The sequence below is a fragment of the Somniosus microcephalus genome, chromosome 18 (assembly GCF_052327205.1).
Source record: "Somniosus microcephalus isolate GS21.2 chromosome 18, FLI_Smic_1.0, whole genome shotgun sequence".
NCBI lineage: Eukaryota > Metazoa > Chordata > Chondrichthyes > Squaliformes > Somniosidae > Somniosus > Somniosus microcephalus.
This window is the reverse complement of record NC_141004.1, coordinates 48,107,545-48,127,041: the sequence shown is the minus strand read 5'-3', so window position 1 is coordinate 48,127,041 and position 19,497 is coordinate 48,107,545.

The following is a 19,497-nucleotide window of genomic DNA, read 5'->3' as shown; positions in this document are numbered from 1 at the left end:
GCGCAACTTTGCCAGAAGTGTGGCACAAACTCCATTCACGGTTGTAATGAGATTTCCGCTGCACTTCCGGCAAAGTTCCGACGACAGAGCGCGAGAAGCTCGAGGAAATTCCCGGCCGGACCCACAGATAAAACTGCAATTCCTGACAAAACCACTGCCCTCTTGTGGCGTTGAGGTGATAATACAACTTCTAACACGTTAACACTTTAAAGGCCCATTGTCATTGTTTTTTGGGGGCGAATACACATCGACTGTCAAGAATCAGAGAAAAGTGATTTGTGATATTTTCAGTATAAATAGTGTGGGCTTGTCACATTGATGTGCAGCTGGCAGACTTGAGTTATACTGTCAGCGACACTTTGTCTTGGATTTTGTCAATGGGGCGCATTGGAGGCGGGACTGCTGCTTGTCGGGTTTCAGTCCCGCCTCCATCGACTTGTGGCCAACCCACGCTATTTTCCCTTGATTGACCTTGTTAAGCCCGCCCAGTGGGCTTAGCAGGTCAATTAAGGGGAAGCCGGTTACAGAGAACGTCAACGTATGATGTTTTATCTGTCAAAAATGTTTTGACAGGTGTATTGTCATCGTTTGACAGCTCTGTGAAGCTGTCAAACACTGACATTCTCTGTTGTTTGATGAGTTCTTATATTCAAGACTCAACAAACCTCTTTTGTGAGCAGAAATTAGATGGTTGTTGCATCAGAGAATGCAGCAGCCATTTTGTCATCTCTGCTGGTGAGATGCGAGAGCCTCCGGATCCCCAACTGTTGGAGCCTGCAGGAAGAAACAAAGGTAAGTAAACATTTTCTATCACTTTTAATTCATCTCACATACTTACCTCTCCACACTTGTACCCATCACTTACCTCCACAGCGCACTTTTGCACCCCGCAGACCCACTGCTCGCCTCGGTGACCCTGGCGGGGTTTCCCAATGTCAGGAAGCCTGTGCCTCTGGTAGAAAAATGGGGATAATCCTCTTAACTGTCTGTTAACTACCTGTTAACTGGCAGTTAAGTGGCTGTAATCCCCTTCCCGCCTCCAGGAGACGGGACCCGGCGTGGGTCGGCTACCCGCCTCCTGGGAAGATGGCACTGAGGCAGGTTGGGGGCAGGATGGGTACCCGCCCCCAAATTCTGCCATTTTCCTGGCAGTCCCGCCTCCCCAGGGCTGGCAAAATCCAGCCCTTTGTTGCAGATATTACAGACCTCAGCAACAAAGTAGCACAGCGCATGGAAGCTTGGCACAGAGCTTTACTTCCCAGGCAGCTAATTTTTAATGTTATGTGAGAGTGGCAGGAGTGTTACTTCTCTCATTCTCACAAGCGTCAAAAGTAAGTTTCTAAAATTTCAAGAGCATCTAATGGGCACTTTAAAAAGGAGACTTTGCACATGGCTGGAATTATACTACAATGAAGGCTAAGGCCAAACAACATGATTGTTTCTTTCATTCAATCTCACAATGTGGGTGTCACTGCCAATGCCAGCATTTATTGCCCATGAACTGGGAGGGCAGTTAAGAGTCAACCACATTGCTGTGTGTCTGGAGTCACATATAGGCCAGGCCAGGTAAAGACGACAGATTTCCTTCCCTAAAGGACATTAGTGAACCAGATGGGCATCACATAGAACATAGAAGATAGGAGCAGGAGTAGGCCATTCGGCCCCTCGAGTCTGCTCCGCCATTCAATGAGATCATGGCTGATCATCCACACTCAGTAGCCTGTCCCTGCCTTCTCCCCATATCCCCTTGATCCCTTTAGCCTTAAGAAATATATCTAACTCCTTCTTGAATATATTTAATGAATTGGCCTCTACTGCCTTCTGTGGTAGAGAATTCCACAGGTTCACCACTCTCTGGGTGAAGAAATTCCTCCGCATCTCTGTCCTAAATGGCTTACCCCTTATCCTTAGAATGTGACCCCTGGTTCTGGACTCCCCGGCCATTGGGAACATTACTGACATTAGCTTTTTAATTCCAGATTTATTTAATTAATTGAATTTAAATTTGAAGTCGGTGCCGAGGTCAATCTGTCTGGTTTTATTCTTATTTCATGTAAAACTGAATGGCTGGGCCATTTCAGAGGGCAATTAAGAGTTAATCATATGCTGTGGGTCTGGAGTCACATATAGGCCAGACCAGCAGATGAGTTTCTTCTAAAGGACATTAGTGAACCAGATGGGTTTACATGACAATCCAATAGTATGGTCACCATTACTGATACTAGCTTTTTATGCCAGTTTTATTGAATTAACTGAATTTAAATTCTCCAGTTGCCCTGGTGGGATTATGAACTTTGGATCATTAGGTCTGATCTTCTGGATTAACTAATCTAGTAACATAACCACTATGCTACTGTACCACTGAATCAAAGTAACCTCACAACCTCTACTTCAGAGCACTCAGGAGTCCAATTGATGACCTAACTGATCAATTATACTGTCACTTACACCGCGATGCGAGAATGATGGAATGATGCCAGTCTCAGAAGACAGCAACACTCAGCACATCACTTGCATTAGAAAGGGCACAGGAAAGAGCAGCAGGGCTGATCCTCAGGGTAAAGAAGATGAGCTATGAGAAAGATTAGAGAAGCTTAAGCTTATCAGTACGGTAAACTCAGAACATCATTTCAAAGCAAGCTAAGAAAATAGGATCAGAGGATATAAATGGAAATTAGTGCAAGGTGAACTTAAGACAGATATGAGACAACAATTCTTTACTCAGGGTGATGAGTGGGATTAGTGATTTACAGAAACTAAACCAATGTGTAATTACTAACCCTCTGGGCTCCATACAGCTTTGGTACATTTTTTAAAACAAAGGTGACCTCAAAAAAGTGGGTGGAAACGGAGGCGACATAAAGACAACACAAGAGCATAAATAGGAGGGAACAGCGGCCACATTGCTGAGTGAGTTACTGCACTGATGGTGAGAGGAGGTGGATGCATATGAAAGGTTCAGCAGATTCCATGGTTACTCATTCTATTGTATTTAACCATTTCAAACTTACATCAACTTTACAAAGCAGGGAAATAACAGCCCTGCAATTTTTATATAGAGGACACTATGGCCGCGATTTTGCCGGCGCTCAGGGGGCGAGTTTGGAGGCGGGCCAGGAGTTAAATCCAAAATGATTGACAGCGGGTTGCGAACCCACTTCCATGTGACTTTCCAAAGTGTTGGGTCTGCGACTCCAGATCCGACCTGATACCAAGCGGCGGGAGAGGCAGTTAAGGTACAGGAAACTTTCTGGTATCCGGCACTGACGGGACCGAGCTGGTGCCGGTCGATCAACACTGCCGGAGAAATGAGCGCTATAGTTAAAACATACGGAGCTCAGAGCTCCTTCTAAAGCAACAAACCCAGCTTCAAAACAGTCGGCGCAGCTTGCAAGCGTCTCTGTAGCTAAGCAACAGCTTCAGCTACATGCTTGCACAGCCACAAATGGAGAAAAAAAGCAACTAAAAGTAAAAAAAGTTATCTGAACCGACTCCTGAATTTTGCCGGTGGATAGAGCGTTCCGGATATTTAACCTCCATTTAAACGAAAGTTTCCTGTAGTTAACAGCTTGTTAATTACCTGTTAAATGCTACTTTGAGAGGGTTTTTCAATTTTACCACATTTTCACCGGGTTGCATGTCATTCGATAAACCAGCTGAGTGTGTTGGGTCTTCCAACAAGCTGAATATTTCACAGCTGCAACTGTAGCATAAAAGCTGACCTGCCACATCAGTTCAATTTCAAATGGCAGAACTTTCTGATTTCAGGATTTGGAAGACATATTTCAGGTGTATTGAGGTTTTAGGTGTGTGTTGTGAGATCTATATGCGCTGAGACCTCTTTGGAATAACCTCCCTCCACATTGACTAAGCGCTTGTAACATCCCATCCTCAAGTGACATATATACCAGAATAATGGGAACCATTTATACCCTCTCATCCTGGTCCTCAGACTTGGAGGACAAGCAGCCGCGGCAGCAGCAGAACCAGGCACACCAGCAGCACCAACAACAGGAGCGCCAACCTTCTCCTCAGCCATCTGATGCTGCACAGGGCAGAGGCCGTCAGCGCAGGGCTGCACCGAGTCGCAGGAGACACCCCCAACACCGGGTTTACAGGCAGAGGATGAGCTTCCTCAACATGACTGAACAGCAGTGCCAAAGGAGGCTGAGACTTTCGTGAGACAGATATCTGCAAAATGCTGCACCAAGACCTGCAGCCCAGAGGAGCGGGTGGCCACTCCTTACCAGTGGCTGTCAAAGTCACCACCGCACTCAACTTCTTTGCTTCAGGGTCCTCCCAGGGATCAGCAGCAGACATCAGCGGCATCTCCTAGTCGGCCACACACATATGCATAACCGTGAAGGTTACCGATGCCCTGTTTGTCAAGTCGGCCAATTACATCCACTTCTCAACAGATGAAGCAAGTGTTACCGCGCAGGCGGTTGGGTTTGCCAATATGGCAGGCTTCCCAAGAGTGCAGGGTGTCATCGACTGCACACATGTGGCCATCAGGGCACCCCATCATAACCCGGCAGTATTTGTGAACCACAGGAAGAACATTATGCATGTGTGCGCAAAGTTCCCTGGCAGCTGCCATGACTTGTACATCCTGCGGCAGTCCCCTGTGCTTCAGCTCTTCAATCCGCCAACCTAACTTTCTGTATGGCTACTTGGAGACAAGGGCTATCCCCTAAAGATGTGGCTAATGACATTGATGAGGAGGCCATCAAATAAAGCTGAGGAGCGTTACAATGAGAGCCACATTTCCACCAGAAGCATCATAGAGCAAACCATCAGCTTGCTCAAAATGCGCTTCAGATGCCTGGACAGATCTGGTGGAGCCCTACAGTACGTATCAGCCAGGGTGTCCAGAAGCATTGTGGTCTGCTGTGCCCTGCACAACATCGCACTGCAGCGTGGCTTACTGTTGCCTGATGAACAAGTGGCTCAGCGTACAGCCTCCTCAGAGGAGAAGGAGGAAGAGCTGAATGAGGCTGCAGATGAGGAACACCTGGTGGAGGTGGCTGTCCCAGTGCTACCAGCACGCAAGCAAATTTCTGGCCGTTTGGCAAGGGATGGACTAATCCATGCCAGATTCGCGTATCTTTACACAGCACAGACATGTGGCTGGCACATGCACATGAGGGTTGGCAGGACCTCCATTCCACACCATACAACATCTGTACAATGAACTGTGCATTCCCACCACTCTCCCCACCATCACTGCAGATGAAAGGTGCCCTCACCCCTCACTGTGCCACTTCAAATTCTGAGCACACATAGGGCAACGCATTGAATCATTGACATCGCATTACTTTAATACAATAGAAATAAAGATCACAAACGTAGCTTTGGATTATATGAAAACACCCAAGTGGCTACCCTTGTGACTATTTGTGTTTTAGCTTTTTCTTGCGGGTGCTCCTACATGGTGCTTCCCCTGTGGCTTCAGCAGATGTAGAGGCAGCGTGCTCACTTCCCTGCTGCATCTGCTTAGACGCCTTTGGCGGTCGTCCTCTGGGTTTGGGAGCCTTGGAGGGCACCGCCAAAGTCTGCTCCTCCTGCGGCTGTGCAGGGGCAGAGACGGCCATCTCTGTTGGGTGAGGCATCTGGGGCTCTGACCGAGGGCTCAGCACTGACATGGGAGTGTGAGCGCTTGGAGAGGAGCCCCCACTTCCTTGTTCTCGACCACCACCATCCCTCTCATGGGTCACCCACACTTCACTGCTAGCAAGTAGCTGCACATCAGTGGGGCCATGTGGACCCATCTCTGTACTGACAGTCCTCATAACAGTGACGTCCATGTACCTCTGGTTCTTCTCCACAATGGATGCCCATCTATCCTCCATAGCTGACCATCTAGAAGAGTCACCATGTTGGTTTGAGTCTGGCGATTTATGTCCTCCATGGAAGTTGCCATCCTTTCCATGGCAGTACCTACATTCGCCATTGCGTGCACCACCGCATTGCTCATGTTTGAGATGGACTCCTCCATTCTCTGCACACTCAGTTACCGTGGTTGCAAACCCAGTCAAAGCCTCCTGCACTTGTTCCTGAAGCTCCAGCACTGCTCTCTTTCTGGATGGCCCCAGAGGCTCAGCGTCTACATGCAGCTGAGCAGAGCTAGGAGCACCCTGCGGCCCCCGACGAGGACTCTTCACTTCTGTTCTTGTCTCCACCATCTGCTCCTGCTCACTTGTGAACTGTGATACACCAGGTGACAACACTACTCTATCTCGCAAACGACCCACCGAGGTGTGCGTCTCTGTGCTGGGACTGGGTGCGCTGATTGCTGCTGATGCTGCTCCCTCAGAGGCTGGAGGTTCCTCTGAGGAGTCGTCCGGCTCTTCCTCCTGGACAATGGGGAGGGGGGCTCTCAATGGACCTGTGGGGGAGTAAAGGCATGAGTTAGACATGTGATATGTAGGTTGCAGACACATCCCATCATGCAGATGATCTGAACTCAATTTCTATGAACATTAGATCCCATATCAGTCACTCATGAATGCAAAATCAAAGGGTTGGAACTCAATTTTGTCACCAGCTTGCTCTCCATCCCCCACTTCCAGCTCCTCTGCACCTCCAACGATCTCCAGAGCTGCCTTCTCAGCATTCGTCAGATGCACCATGGATGGTGGGCCTCCTCCTGTCCTCCCCGTCTCCCTCTTATTGTGGGCTCTCTTTTCCTGCAATGAGGGACGCAAGTGGAGTTTCAGAGAGATTGATGGAGTGAGTGTAAAGAATGGATAACATAGATGTTTAGAGGGAGACAATGATGGAGTGAGGTGCCAATACCAAGGTCACTCCCTGTGCATTGTTAGTTGTTGTCATTGCATAACAGTGATAGTGAGTGTGAGGGGTGCATAGTAGGATGGTGAAGTAATTCTGTACATAGAGAGAGAGGGATTGGTGAGGGTGCAAGGGATGTTAGGGTGAGTTGGGATGTGCAGGAGTAGGTTGCCAATGCAGAGTGATGGGGATGAGAAGAGATGGGGAACAGGTTGAAGGTAAGTGTGATGTTATACTCACTTTTGCTGAGCGTAGCAGGTCATTGAACCTTTTCCTGGACTGAACCCAGGTGCGTGTGCACACCGACCTTTGTTTTTATTCGTTCATGGGATCTGGGCATCGCTGACAAGGCCAGCATTTAATGCCCATCCTTAGTTGCCCTTAAGAAGGTGGTGGTGAGCCGCTTTCTTGAACTGCTGCAGTCCGTGTGGTGAAGGTACTCCCACAGTGCTGGATTTTGACCCAGCGATGATGAAGGATCGGCGATATACTTCTAAGTCAGGATGGTGTGTAACTTGGAGGTGGTGGTGTTCCCATGCACCTGCTGCCCTTGTCTTTCTAGGTGGTAGAGGTCGCAGGTTTGGGAGGTGCTGCCGAAGAAGCCTTGGTGAGTTGCTGCAGTGCATCTTGTAGAGGGTACACACTGCAGTCACGGTATGGGGGTGGTGGAGGGAGTGAATGTTTAAGATGGTGAATGGGGTGCCAATCAAGTGGGCTGCTTTGTCCTGGATGGTGTCGAGCTTCTTGAGTGTTGTTGCAGCTGCACTCATCCAGGCAAGTGGAGAGTATTCCATCACACTCCTTACTTGTGCCTTGTAGATGGTGGAAAGGCTTTGGGGAGTCAGGAGGTGAGACACTTGCCGCAGAATACCCAGCCTCTGACCTGCTCTTGTTACCACAGTATTTATGTGGCTGGTCCAGTTAAGTTTCTGGTCAATGGTGACCCCCAGGATATTGATGGCGGGGGATTCGGCGATGGTAATGCCGTTGAATGTCATGGGGAGGTGGTTAGACTCTCGCTTGTTGGAGATAGTCATTGCCTGGTACTTCTGTGGCACGAATGTTACCTGCCACTTATCAGCCCAAGCCTGAACGTCGTCCAGGTCTTGTTGCATGCTGGCATGGACTGCTTCATTATCTGAGGTGTTGTGAATGGTGCTGAACACTGTGCAGTCATCAGCGAACATCCCCATTTCTGACCTTATGTTGGAGGGAAGGTCATTGATGAAGCAGCTGAAGATGGTTGGGCCTAGGACACTGCCCTGAAGAACTCCTGCAGCGATGCCCTGGGGCTGTGATGATTGACCTTCAATCACCAGAACCATCTTCCTGGCACTGACCTCCTCAGCAATTTGCAGCCAGGCTGCCTGTGTCTGCTGAGGAGGCCTCCTCCTTCCATCTGAAGGGAAGAGGACCTCCTAGCGTTCTCTTACTCCCTCCACAAGAGCATTGAGGAAGTCCTCATCAAACTGGGGAGCAGCCTTGGTTCGTGCGTTGCTATGCCTACAGCAACCAGCATTCGGGAGCAGAAAAAAATGAAGTAATAATCAAAGGGGTTGATGTAATAAAACTCACTACGCACTTGGTTTGAGCATAAAGCAAGGCTTTAATCAACTTGTTTCCGAACATGGAAGTCTAGTTGTACTTCACTAGCTCCTTGTCTTTACAAAATGTCCCTGGCAAACTGGGGCCAATGCCCGAGTATTTATACTCCTTGGACGGCGCCACCAGCTGGCCGTCCAGTGTTATTTCATAGGTAGTTTCTCGATGATGAGATTTATGACAGGGGTCATGGCCCCGTTAAATATAGAGGCTCCCAGCGCGTCATCAAGCGCGATCAGCTGACCTGCACCCACCAATTGGGCCGGGTAGCGCGCACGGCGGCCTTAATGAGGCCAATCTGGGGAAAATCATTATTGCAGGGCGGCTGCAACCAGCAGCGGGACTGGAACCCACCAAACAGCGGACCCGCCACCGTCCCGCCTCCGGGCGGAAAATCCAGCCCGACATTTGTGGCATTCATCATTTTACTGTTACAAACATAATACAAGAGATGAAATTTGAAGGGGTTATTATGAAAACGCGTTCGCTTTAGATAGAAAAAATGGGTAATATAAAATAAAAGCTCAGTCATTTCTGGACCAGTGCCACACTCTGACTGAGGGCTGCATTTTCCACATGTTTTATGTGCCAAGTGCCTTTTCCCCATTGATTTTAACACTTCCGACCAAAATTGTGAGGGCACATGAGTTTGTTAGTTGTCCACTCACCCCACTTAACTGGAGTAAGTCATTTAATGTGTAAAAAAATACAGAAACAGCACAGTGAAATATTCGGAAAACCCATTTCATTGATTGGGCCTTGCAGGTCCAATTAGCCATCATTTTTGAGCAGCTTTTTGGCTGGGAAGGGTTGGGGGGGAAAGAATCCACAAACATGCACTGGGGAAAACCAGCAGGGCAACATGTCACTGACTCAAGATCTGTTACTATGAGGACCTGGGAGAAGGATTAGAAGACGTATCACAATGTGATAAAGAGCACCAAAGTAAGGAATGAATATCAACTTGTCTTGACATGGATAATGAAGTGAAATCCTTGGGACATTGTTGCGTGCTGCATGACCCACAACTTTACTCTGCAAGTAGCTCTAACATGGAGGAAGAAATGCAGAATTTGGAAGGTATGTCAGCACAGGAGGGAGGCAGTGAGAGTAGCTCATGAAATCCATTGAAAGACTGGTGTGCCAGGTGCTAATACAAGATACATTTAGATAAGCACTTGACACTGTTCCTTTAAATAATTCACCTCTCCATATTGACCAAATAAACCAGGCCAAACATGATCCTTAGCACGTGCTGTATTACTTTGCACTAAAATATTCTCATCACAGTGTACAAACAAGTGTATTAACTTTATTGAATACATTGTGCAGTATGAGAATGATATCAGTGTGTTTTGTTAGAGTTCTTTCTCTTTGTTCTGATGTTGAGCTGTATATGGAGGTAGGTTTAATGGGCCGAATAAGATTTATTCCGAAGCTTTCAGGCCATTTCTGCCCTGACTTTCTTTTCTTTCTCTCTGTTTCCGCCTAGGCTTACAAGACCCTACATAATAATTGCTCAGCTGCTTCCTCTCGATCTCCATTCGCGCCACTCAGGGGCTCCACACAGGGAATTACCCATCTCGGTATTTTTGGAGGGAGAAGAGGATCAACTGAGGGAAGCCAGACAGGCCACTGAACCGGGGGTGTTCTGTGTCCACTGCCAGTAGATGACCACCAACAGACATGCACATACAACAACAATGTGCATTTACATAGCACCTTTAACGTAGTAAACCATCCCAAGGCGTTTCACAAGTGCCATTATCAAACAAAATTGGACACTAAAAGAGATATTAGGACAGGTGATCTCTTGGTCAAAGAGGTAGGTTTTAAGAAGGGTCCTAAAGGAGGAGAGAGAGGTAGAGAGGCGGAGAGGTTTAGGGAGGGAATTCCAGAGCTTAGGGCCTAGGCAGCTGAAGGCACGGCCACCAATGGTGGAGCGATGAAAATCGGGGATGTGCAAGAGGCCAGCATTGGAGGAGCGCAGCGAGCTCGGAGAGTTGTAGCTCGCTCTGGCAGATGAACAGTGTATGCGGAGCATCCTATTCACAAATGGAAACCAGAAATATAAACTGAATGGCACAAATAAGATGTGTAAATGCCTGAGTAAGTTTTCCTGACACTTCCTTGAAGACATCCTATCACATATATCGGCCCAGAACCTGGTGTCGGGGGCTTGCCGCGCGTGCAAGACCCCGATGTGCACTTACCCGGCGCGCCGACATCTGAAACCTGGCCCGCAGTGGATTTCCTGTCACTGGCCCGGTTCAGATGTCGGCGCACAGTGCTTACCTGATCCAATGGCGTACTTAGTGCGATGTGCTGGCTGGGATCAGGTGAGCACTCTGCAGCCAATCAGGGGAGGGGAAACTCATTCATGAGTTTGATAGTAAAGACTGTCAAACTCATGAAAACTACGGGGGCCCAAAACACTAGTTAAACTTTAAATAAAATTTTAAAAAACATCCCACTGATTATAATAACTATAAATAAGTTTTTAAAAATGTTTTAAACAATTAATCAATTTTTTGAAAAAAATAAATTTTTTAAAAATAGGGTCTAAAACTAAACTTACCATCCTGTAAATTCTTTAAAAATAACAAACCTGTGGAAAAAAATTTCTACATTGTACTAAAAGTCCACTTACCTGAAAAACTAAATACAGGAAACTTTGTGCTATCCGGCACCCACGGGACCGAGCTGCTGCCGTTGCCTCAAAACTGCCGTACTCTCCAGAGTTAATGTTGAGAGATACGGAGATTCTTATCTCTGTATTTGACAACAAACACTGTTGCTTAGCAACAGCTTCTAAACACTCGGGTGTGGCCCTAAAGCTCTGTAGCTGAAGCTGTTGCTATAGCTACAGACCTTGCACAGCTTGACTGTTCAAACAAAGCAAAAAAAACAAACAAAAAGAATAAAAAACGGCTGCTGATTTTTGCCGGTGGCTCCAGATTGCCGGATAGCTCACCTCCGGATAGCACAAAGTTTCCTGTACTTACGTCTTGTTTTTCCACGCGTAAAGACCAGAGGCCTTTACATGCGCGCAACTCTGAAAAAAAAAGGAATTTTACTGCGCACGCGCTGCCTGTGCAGTCGCGCGCGTTCTGCCTCTGAACCCCTTCGTTCAGAGGACAGGAAATGCCGGTTTTCCCCGCATGCGCTGTGCATGCTGAAAACCGGCATTTTCTCCAGCCAGATGCGTGAGTACCCTGACCGTACTCACGCGTTTGGAAAGGAATTACTGGGCCATCATGTTATCAGTGGTGTTGAGTAGAAGAAGGCAAGCCAGGGTAATGAACATCCAACATGCTCTGATTGAACATGCCCACCAAGGTGCCACCAATCATTTTTGCAGGCATTGCCACACCTACCTGGCAACAAGTGTAAGAAACTGTCTTCACAAGGATTGGGTCAATCGAGAGCCAGATACAAATCTGTGCCATCAGTTGCAATGGCGCCAGCTACTAACATACATCATAAGGCTGGCACAGCCAGTGATAATACCAGTCAGCTGTGGTGTCATGCTTGCCTCTACCTCCTTGCAGGCAAGATGCAATGCTGACTTATGGGGATAATAATATCAAACAGGGGGATTGGTGCTGCTCCAGACTCATGCCTGTCCCTTCATCTTTCCCTGTCACTTCTTAGCCCTCTCCCTATTCTGCCTTGGCAAAGACTGCCAATTGGTTGAGATACCTTTAAGTTTGCCCAAAGACAGTAATAATTTATTCCCACCTATTGTGCCACTTGCCTTTAAGTTTCACATACATGCCATTTTCTGCTCCCACCAGTAGTGTGCACCCTGGATCTGTCTAAATCATCACCTAAACTGTGAATTGACTGTTATTATGATATGAACATTGTGGTGAGATTTGTACGAGTTAACTATTTTGAACTGACTTACACCATTAGATAAAAATCAACCCCAATGAATAAAATTAGTGCATCTTATAAAACAACCCTGTAAAAGAGAAATTCTTAGGGCAATATCCTTCGAATCCAGGATGATTTCTGCCTTTCTACGAGATATGTAGGTAAGACATTTGAAGAAATTACATTTAATTGCTGAATTTAGGATTGATCCACAAATAAGGGAAACCAAACTGTGTGTATCTCCTTACATGTGGGATGAACATTTCTAGCAATAGATAAATAAATATGCAGCCATAGGTTTTTTATGTTGCTACAGTATGATTTGATATACTCTCTGAGGTGACATTCATTGCTCCAAGGGTGCAAAGCTGCCATGTTTGAAATCTCCTGAGAGGCAACAACGTTATAACTTGGGCTACTATGGCCCTCAAAAAATCATTGGGTGGAAATTACTGTTGGCAACAGCAGCAGATGAACACTTAACACATTCTCTGTCTGCTATTTTAATGGCGGTGTTATTCCATTTAAAATGAATGGCTCACACGTCTGTTAAAATAGCAGACAAAGGAACATCAAGCCTTTGCCCGCTAATACTAACACTTAGATATTATTAAATATTATTAAATATTTGAATAATTTAGCAAAAACCTGGTTCGACTTTTAACCTTTAAGCCATATTTCAGCCTGTAACTAAAGACGTGTCTCCTGCTTTACTGGTGATTGGCAAAGGTGCGGTTGATATTTTCAAAAATAAAAAGTTTAGAAGTAGAAGTTCTAAGTAACTCCATGATTTAAATAAACTATTTTGGAGCAACGGCAGATTCTATCGTAACTGATCAAAGGTAGAATTGGCGGTCGATTCTAACTGCTTGCCTGGTGGAAACTGGATAGGTGGGCTGTTAAAAACGAGGCTAACCACTCGCTCGAATCGCGACCTTTTCCCGTTGTCTCCGATATTAACCTGCGGGCTATTGAGGCACCCATTTAAAGCAGGCGGATTTTGCAAATCACGGTCCAGTGCAGTACCGAGGGAGTGCTGTACTGTCGGAGGTGAAATTTTTCGGATGAGACGTTAAACCGAGGCCCCATCTGCCCTCCCAGGTGGATGTAAAAGATCCCAATGGCACTAAGAAGAGCAGGGGAGTTCTCCCCGGTGTCCTGGCCAATATTTATCCCTTAAACATCACTAAAAAAAAATCAGATTAGCTGGTCATGATCACATTGCTGTTTGTGGGAGCTTGCTGTGCACAAATTAGCTGCCACTTTTCCTACATTACAACAGTGACTGCACTTCAATAGTACTTAAAGCTCTTTGTGATGTCCTGAGGTCATGAAAGGCGCTATATAAATCCAAGTCTTTCTTTTCTTTTATGCTCCTATTATGGCAATAGGACCATGCTGGCATTTTAACTGTGGCCTGAGCGGGGAAATGGCTGCCTCCCTCTTCTGACCCCTTCTGTGCTGTAAATTCTATGGGGGAAAAATTCAGTTGGCCCGCAGATCGTGACGTCATGCAAGCGTGCAACGCCCTGGTAGCACCAAGGACCGGAAATTGATTCGCGCCCCCTGCCTTAGCGCCTGCCGCTAGGAATGACAGGTAGAGGGGAACGTTTTGAAGTCGGGAAGGGGCTGGGGGAGTGAAATTTAAAGGCGTGCGTTTCCTGCTTTTTCCTGTCAGCAAAATTTTTGGTATACGCAGGTTGAGAGGGAGAGAGGCGTCTGGAGAGATTTAACACTGTCCTAAGGAGTTTTGGTCCTCAGCACCATTTTTCAGGTTCCTTTTTATCTGAGCTTCATATTTAGCACATTTAGAAGATTTTATGGGGGCTGTACTAACTCGGGGCGTCGTCCTCCAGCTTCACCTTCAGAGGCAGCAGAGGCGCAGAGAGAGAGTCGCAAACATGGCCAGAGGGAGGAGGGCCAACAGGCCTCTCCACAGGAGACCTTACCCTCCCAGGGTATTCCGGGAGCAATTCTCCTACATTCATTTGTCTGAGGAGCAGTGTTTCAGAAGGCTGCGCTTCAGCAAGGAGGTGGTCATGGAGCTTTGCCACCTCCTGTAACCAGATCTGCAGCCTCAGCTCAAGACCAGGACGTCTCTGTCAGTGGCAGTGAAGGTGACGGTGGCTCAGAATTTCTATGCCAGCGGCTTCTTCCAGGCTTCAACTGGCGACATAGCGAATATCTCCCAGTTTGCTGTCCATTGCTGCATCCAGGAGGTGACAAATGCTCTGTACAAAAGGAGAAGGCAGTACATCTCTTTCCCCATGACCCAGGACAAAACAGCGTGAACACACCTGTGGCTTCGCTAGGATAGCGGGCTTCCCCATGGTTCAGGACACCATGTTGCATTGCGGGCACCGCATGAGAATGCAGAGGTGTTCCGAAACCGCAAGGGCTTCCACTCTCTGAATGCCCAGCTGGTGTATGACCACAGACAGTGCATCCTCGCCGTCAATGCCTACTATCCTGGAAGCAGTCACGACGCTTTTATCCTGCACCAGACTGGTGTCCCAGACCTCTTCCAACCATCGCGTCAACCTAGTGAATGGCTCCTCAGGGACAAGGGTTATCCACACTGTACCTGGCTGATGATACCGCTCCATAACCCCAACACTCCTGCTGAGCTCCAATACAATGAGAGCCATAGCGCCACCAGGAACCTCATTGAGCAGACGATCGGCATCTTGGAGCAACGGTTCCGGTGTCTTGACCACTCTGGAGGAGCCCTGCAGTACCCTCCCGAACGAGTCACACTTTTCTTTATTGTGTGCGGCATGCTTCACAACCTCGCAATTATGAGGGCCCAGCCATTGCCACCAGGGACTGGTGCATCACTTCAGGAGGAGGAGGAGGAGAAGGAGGAGGAGGCAGAGGAGGAGGATGAAGAGGAGGATCAGCAGCAACATGGGAGGGAGGCACACAATGTTGCCTCTGCAAGGGCCATCCATGAACGCCTGATAAGACACCGCTTCTAACGAATGACAAAGAAGATGGCTTCTGGGATGAAGAAGCACATCATCGCAAGCATCCCACAGCCCCTGCTGCCGGGTAAAGCTCCAATGAATCAAATCAGCAAAGTTGTAAAGTAACAATAAAATGTTTTATTTCTGTTACAAACTCTGTCTTATTTATTGAGGACAAACAATTAGAACCAAACCCAACAATTCATAAACTCATTCTCACAACATTGAGATAAGGCAAAACAGTAAACAAATATATTAAGATGAACACCAAACTTTCCCATGAACATTCCCCCCATTTATTAATAATTTCTACTTTTTGGCCTTCGAGGGTGATCTCCATTCCCTGCGCACTTCCCCCCCTTCCCACCCTACTGCTCCTCCGTAATGTGGTCCCAGTGGCTGCAGCAAGGCTGGTGGAAGGCTGCTGAATGTTGGATCCAGAGACTGCAGATGGCCTTGAAGGACGCCCTCGACCAGCTCTGGGCCTGGAGGGCCCGGCTACAAACTGCACCAACTCTGCATAGGCGACAGCAGTCTGGGCTGGCTGTGTTACAGGCTGTGGCAAGTGCAATGGGGAAGTGGCAGTGGTGGCAGCAGGAATGCTGTCATCCTGAGAGAGGACAGCACCTTCCTGCTCGACCGACACACTGCCACTCCCATGGGGCAGTACCTCAGCATCCAAAACAATCTGCTCGAGCACAGATTGCTGGCCTGCTGCGGTACCGTGAGATCCCCAGTGGACTGTGGGTGACCCAGCGATGATGGCAGCAGTCAGCGCTTGCATGACATCAATCTGAGACTGCATGAGAGCAGTCTGAGACTGGATGGCACCAGCCAATGACTTGATTGCAGCACTAAGCCGTTGCGTTGCGTCGGCCTGTGCTGCAATAGATCCTGCCACCTCACCCATTACACGCGGCATGGGCTCTGGATCCCCACGGTCTCCCTGCAATTCAAACATCCTCTGCAACAAGGCAAGGATGGGTTCAAGTGTTTGCACACAGATGACAGCTGTGGGAGTGGCAGATGCCTCCATGCTCCTAGTCAGTGCACCCATGCTGTCGGTCTCCCTTGCCATTGCACCCATGAGCTCAGCGTGCATGCTCATTGCCTGAGTATTCATGGCCACGATATCGAGCTCCTCATCCGAGTCCTGCGCAGCAGAACTCGTGCGCCTACTCACCCTCCGAGGAGATGGCCCCCGAGCTTCCCTTTCCCCATGGCGTTACTGCAGCCCGCTGGGTCCAGGAGTTTCACCCACATCAGATCCTAACCCCCTGCTCCCCTCCAGGAAACGCGTGGCCCTAGTGTCCGAAGTGTCACCCTTGGCAGGCGGTGAGGCTCCGGCTTCCTCTTCCTCCTCCTCTGGTGCTTCGCTGCCACTGGCAGGCTGAGGGACAGGCTGGTCAGCTGGTGGTTCACTATCTGAAAGCAGGGAGGCACAAGAGTGGCTTTAGCATGAGGGCAGTGGGGCAGGAAGGGAGCAAGGACTGGAGACAATTAGCTAGCGCCTTGAGAAGTGTGTAGCACCTGATTTAGCGCTAAAATCACCTCCAGAGGCGATGGTGGCGAATTTTGCGGTCGGAAGTGATAATTAGCGTCGGATGCTAAACTTTGCGCCCGGCCGATATTAGCGCCCCAAAATGGGCGATACCCAATTTTCCCCCCTATGAATCTAGGGATGATGTAAAGTGATGGCACATCGAAAAATATTCATTTACTTCACTGTTTGAATCGCCTCATTGGCAGTATAGGTAATTAAAGTCAATAAAATATAAAGCACCAAAAAAGTACAAGGAATAAAAACACTGGACATTGAGTAGACATTAATAAATCCTTCAGACATTTGTACTATCTACACCAGGAGGCATCACTGTCATGTTATAAAGCACCTCCTGTACCTGGAGTCGATCCGCAGGGTTATTCTATCAAAGTATGAAACATAAATATTGATTAACTTTATGCAGCTCTCTATATCCAGTGCTATTTACACGGTAAAAAATACTGAGGTAAAAGTCAGTCACTTTTGGCAGGAAACTGATAATACTTCCTGATTTTAATACTTCCTGATTTTAATACTTCCTGCCCATCAGGCATAGGCACGGGCAGGTGGGGTTAGAGTGTTGTCCAGGCAGAAGCCGCTGTGTTGCTGCAGCATTTCCGCACCTCCTCCAGTTTAATGGCTGGGATTCTGGCAGCGTGGAGGCCTCCTGCCTCATTAAAATGTGAACGCCGTGGCCCCATGACATCATCGGAGCTGTGCTGGGATTTCACCTTAAAATCGCACGCCACCAAACCTGCCGGCAAAGCCTAGTGGGTGGCAGCAGAGTGGCCGGAGGAGGCAAATTGTTGATACTTGGAAGGTATGAACATATCCATTCATTGGCCTGCAAGATCGAAGTCACCACATCGAATCAAGCCAACTATATAACTAATGCCACAGATCTAGGCCTAGAAATTAGGTATAGCCCCGCCAGGTCTTTAGCGCCCGAAATTTAGCACTCGGCCGGATTCCCGTAGCGCCCGCCTGAAATTCAGTTGCGCCGCCCCAACACGGAGGCGGGCGCTATTGGAGGGTTTGGCCGCCTCGTTTGGGGTGAAGAATGTCAGTTTCAGGCGTCCAGCTGCCGCTGCGGCACCCGATGCGGTGCGGCAGGCTGGAGTACTGCAGGCCTCCTCCTTCTCTTAAGGAGGAGCTGCCTGCAGCCGTGAGATCGCCGCTGGATTCCCCCAGCAAATGAGCCCGGCACCACGGAGAAGTGCCGGGCTTGCGGGAGTGACACACCAATGCTGCGGGGGGGTGGTGCAGGAGTCCGGGGAGGGAGGTGCGGCCAGGCGGCCGCCGGGAAAGCGGCCGGCCGCCCCTCCACCTTTATGCGCCGGCCTCTCGGAGCTGCAAGGCACCGTTTTGCAAACGCTGTTTGCGGCCGCCACGGGAGAGGCGGCCGCAACTGAATTTGGCGGTTGGACCGGAATTGCATTGGAACCGGGGCGCTGCGCACACCGATGACGTCATCGGTGCCGGCGCAGCGCTACCGGCTAACGTCGATGTTACGGACCAACTGAACTTCCGGCGCAAACCACTCTATAGCCCATAAGTGGGCGCAAACGCGACTGAATTTCTAGGCCCTAGTATCTATAGGTGTAGAATGCCATTTACAGCTAGCAGTGCCGAGTTTATATTGTGGCTTCAGATCATACTCTGGGCAGTGAGAGAGCACTGCTCATATGGTAAACTTCAAACATTTCTAGAACACAGCTGAGACTGCCTGTTTTTGCCAAACATTAAAAGCATGAATAAAGACTCTGCTGAAGTCAATAAAGTGCCCACAAGGGCAAACAGAGCCTCTGAACGCTTTTAAGCCTGCTTGACATTGCACTTAAATTCATACATTGTCAAGCCAGGCAGTATGAGACAGCCCCACAGAGGAAATCTTAGCTCAATATATTCCTGGGTCAGATTTGAATCTGATACTGAAGTCGCACTATCACTTTTTACCATTGCAAGGAAGGAGCAAATTCGCGGCAGCATACGAGTGACAGTATAACTGGGCCCAACCTTTTTGTTGCCGTTCAGATACAGCCAGAAGAGTGGATCCTCCTCAGACTAGACTAAAGTAGAATACCGAGGAATGTCATACAGATGGGCTAAAATTTCCCATTATCTATCAAAACACGAACCCTTTTGATATCCCAGGTTTTCCATCCTTCTCCGCAGGAAGTGTCTGGTCTTGGCCTTGTGCCTCCTCCTAATTACATGGTGAAGGCTAAGAATGTGCAGGTGTGAAGCTACATCCTGTTTGCTTTTCTGTGCTGCAGTACACAATACTGTCCAGAGAGGGAGGGTTTCTTATATTTTCAACCTTAAACAAATTGGCCATTGCTGTGGAGGATGGTGGTATATAACGCCTCTTATCCGTCCTGCTCCACTATATCCTCACCAACCTCCACTGGCCACCATCCCCCAATCATATTAATTCAAAATCCTTGTCCTCATGAACAAATTCTTCCATGAACGATCCTATCCCTATGCCTGCAATCGCTTCCAGCCCTACATACCAGCACAAGATGAAAAAAAGATCATGGCCTCCTCACACCTGACGCTAGAGATGGTGACAGGGTGAAGAGAAAGGAAGTCAGAGAAGGCAGCTTGTTATCGAAAGGAGGAGTTTAGGATTGTCTTTATTCTCCAGGATGATCCTGGAGCAGTAGAAGGATTAAAGCAAACTTCAATAACATAGGTCTAAAGATTCATCAG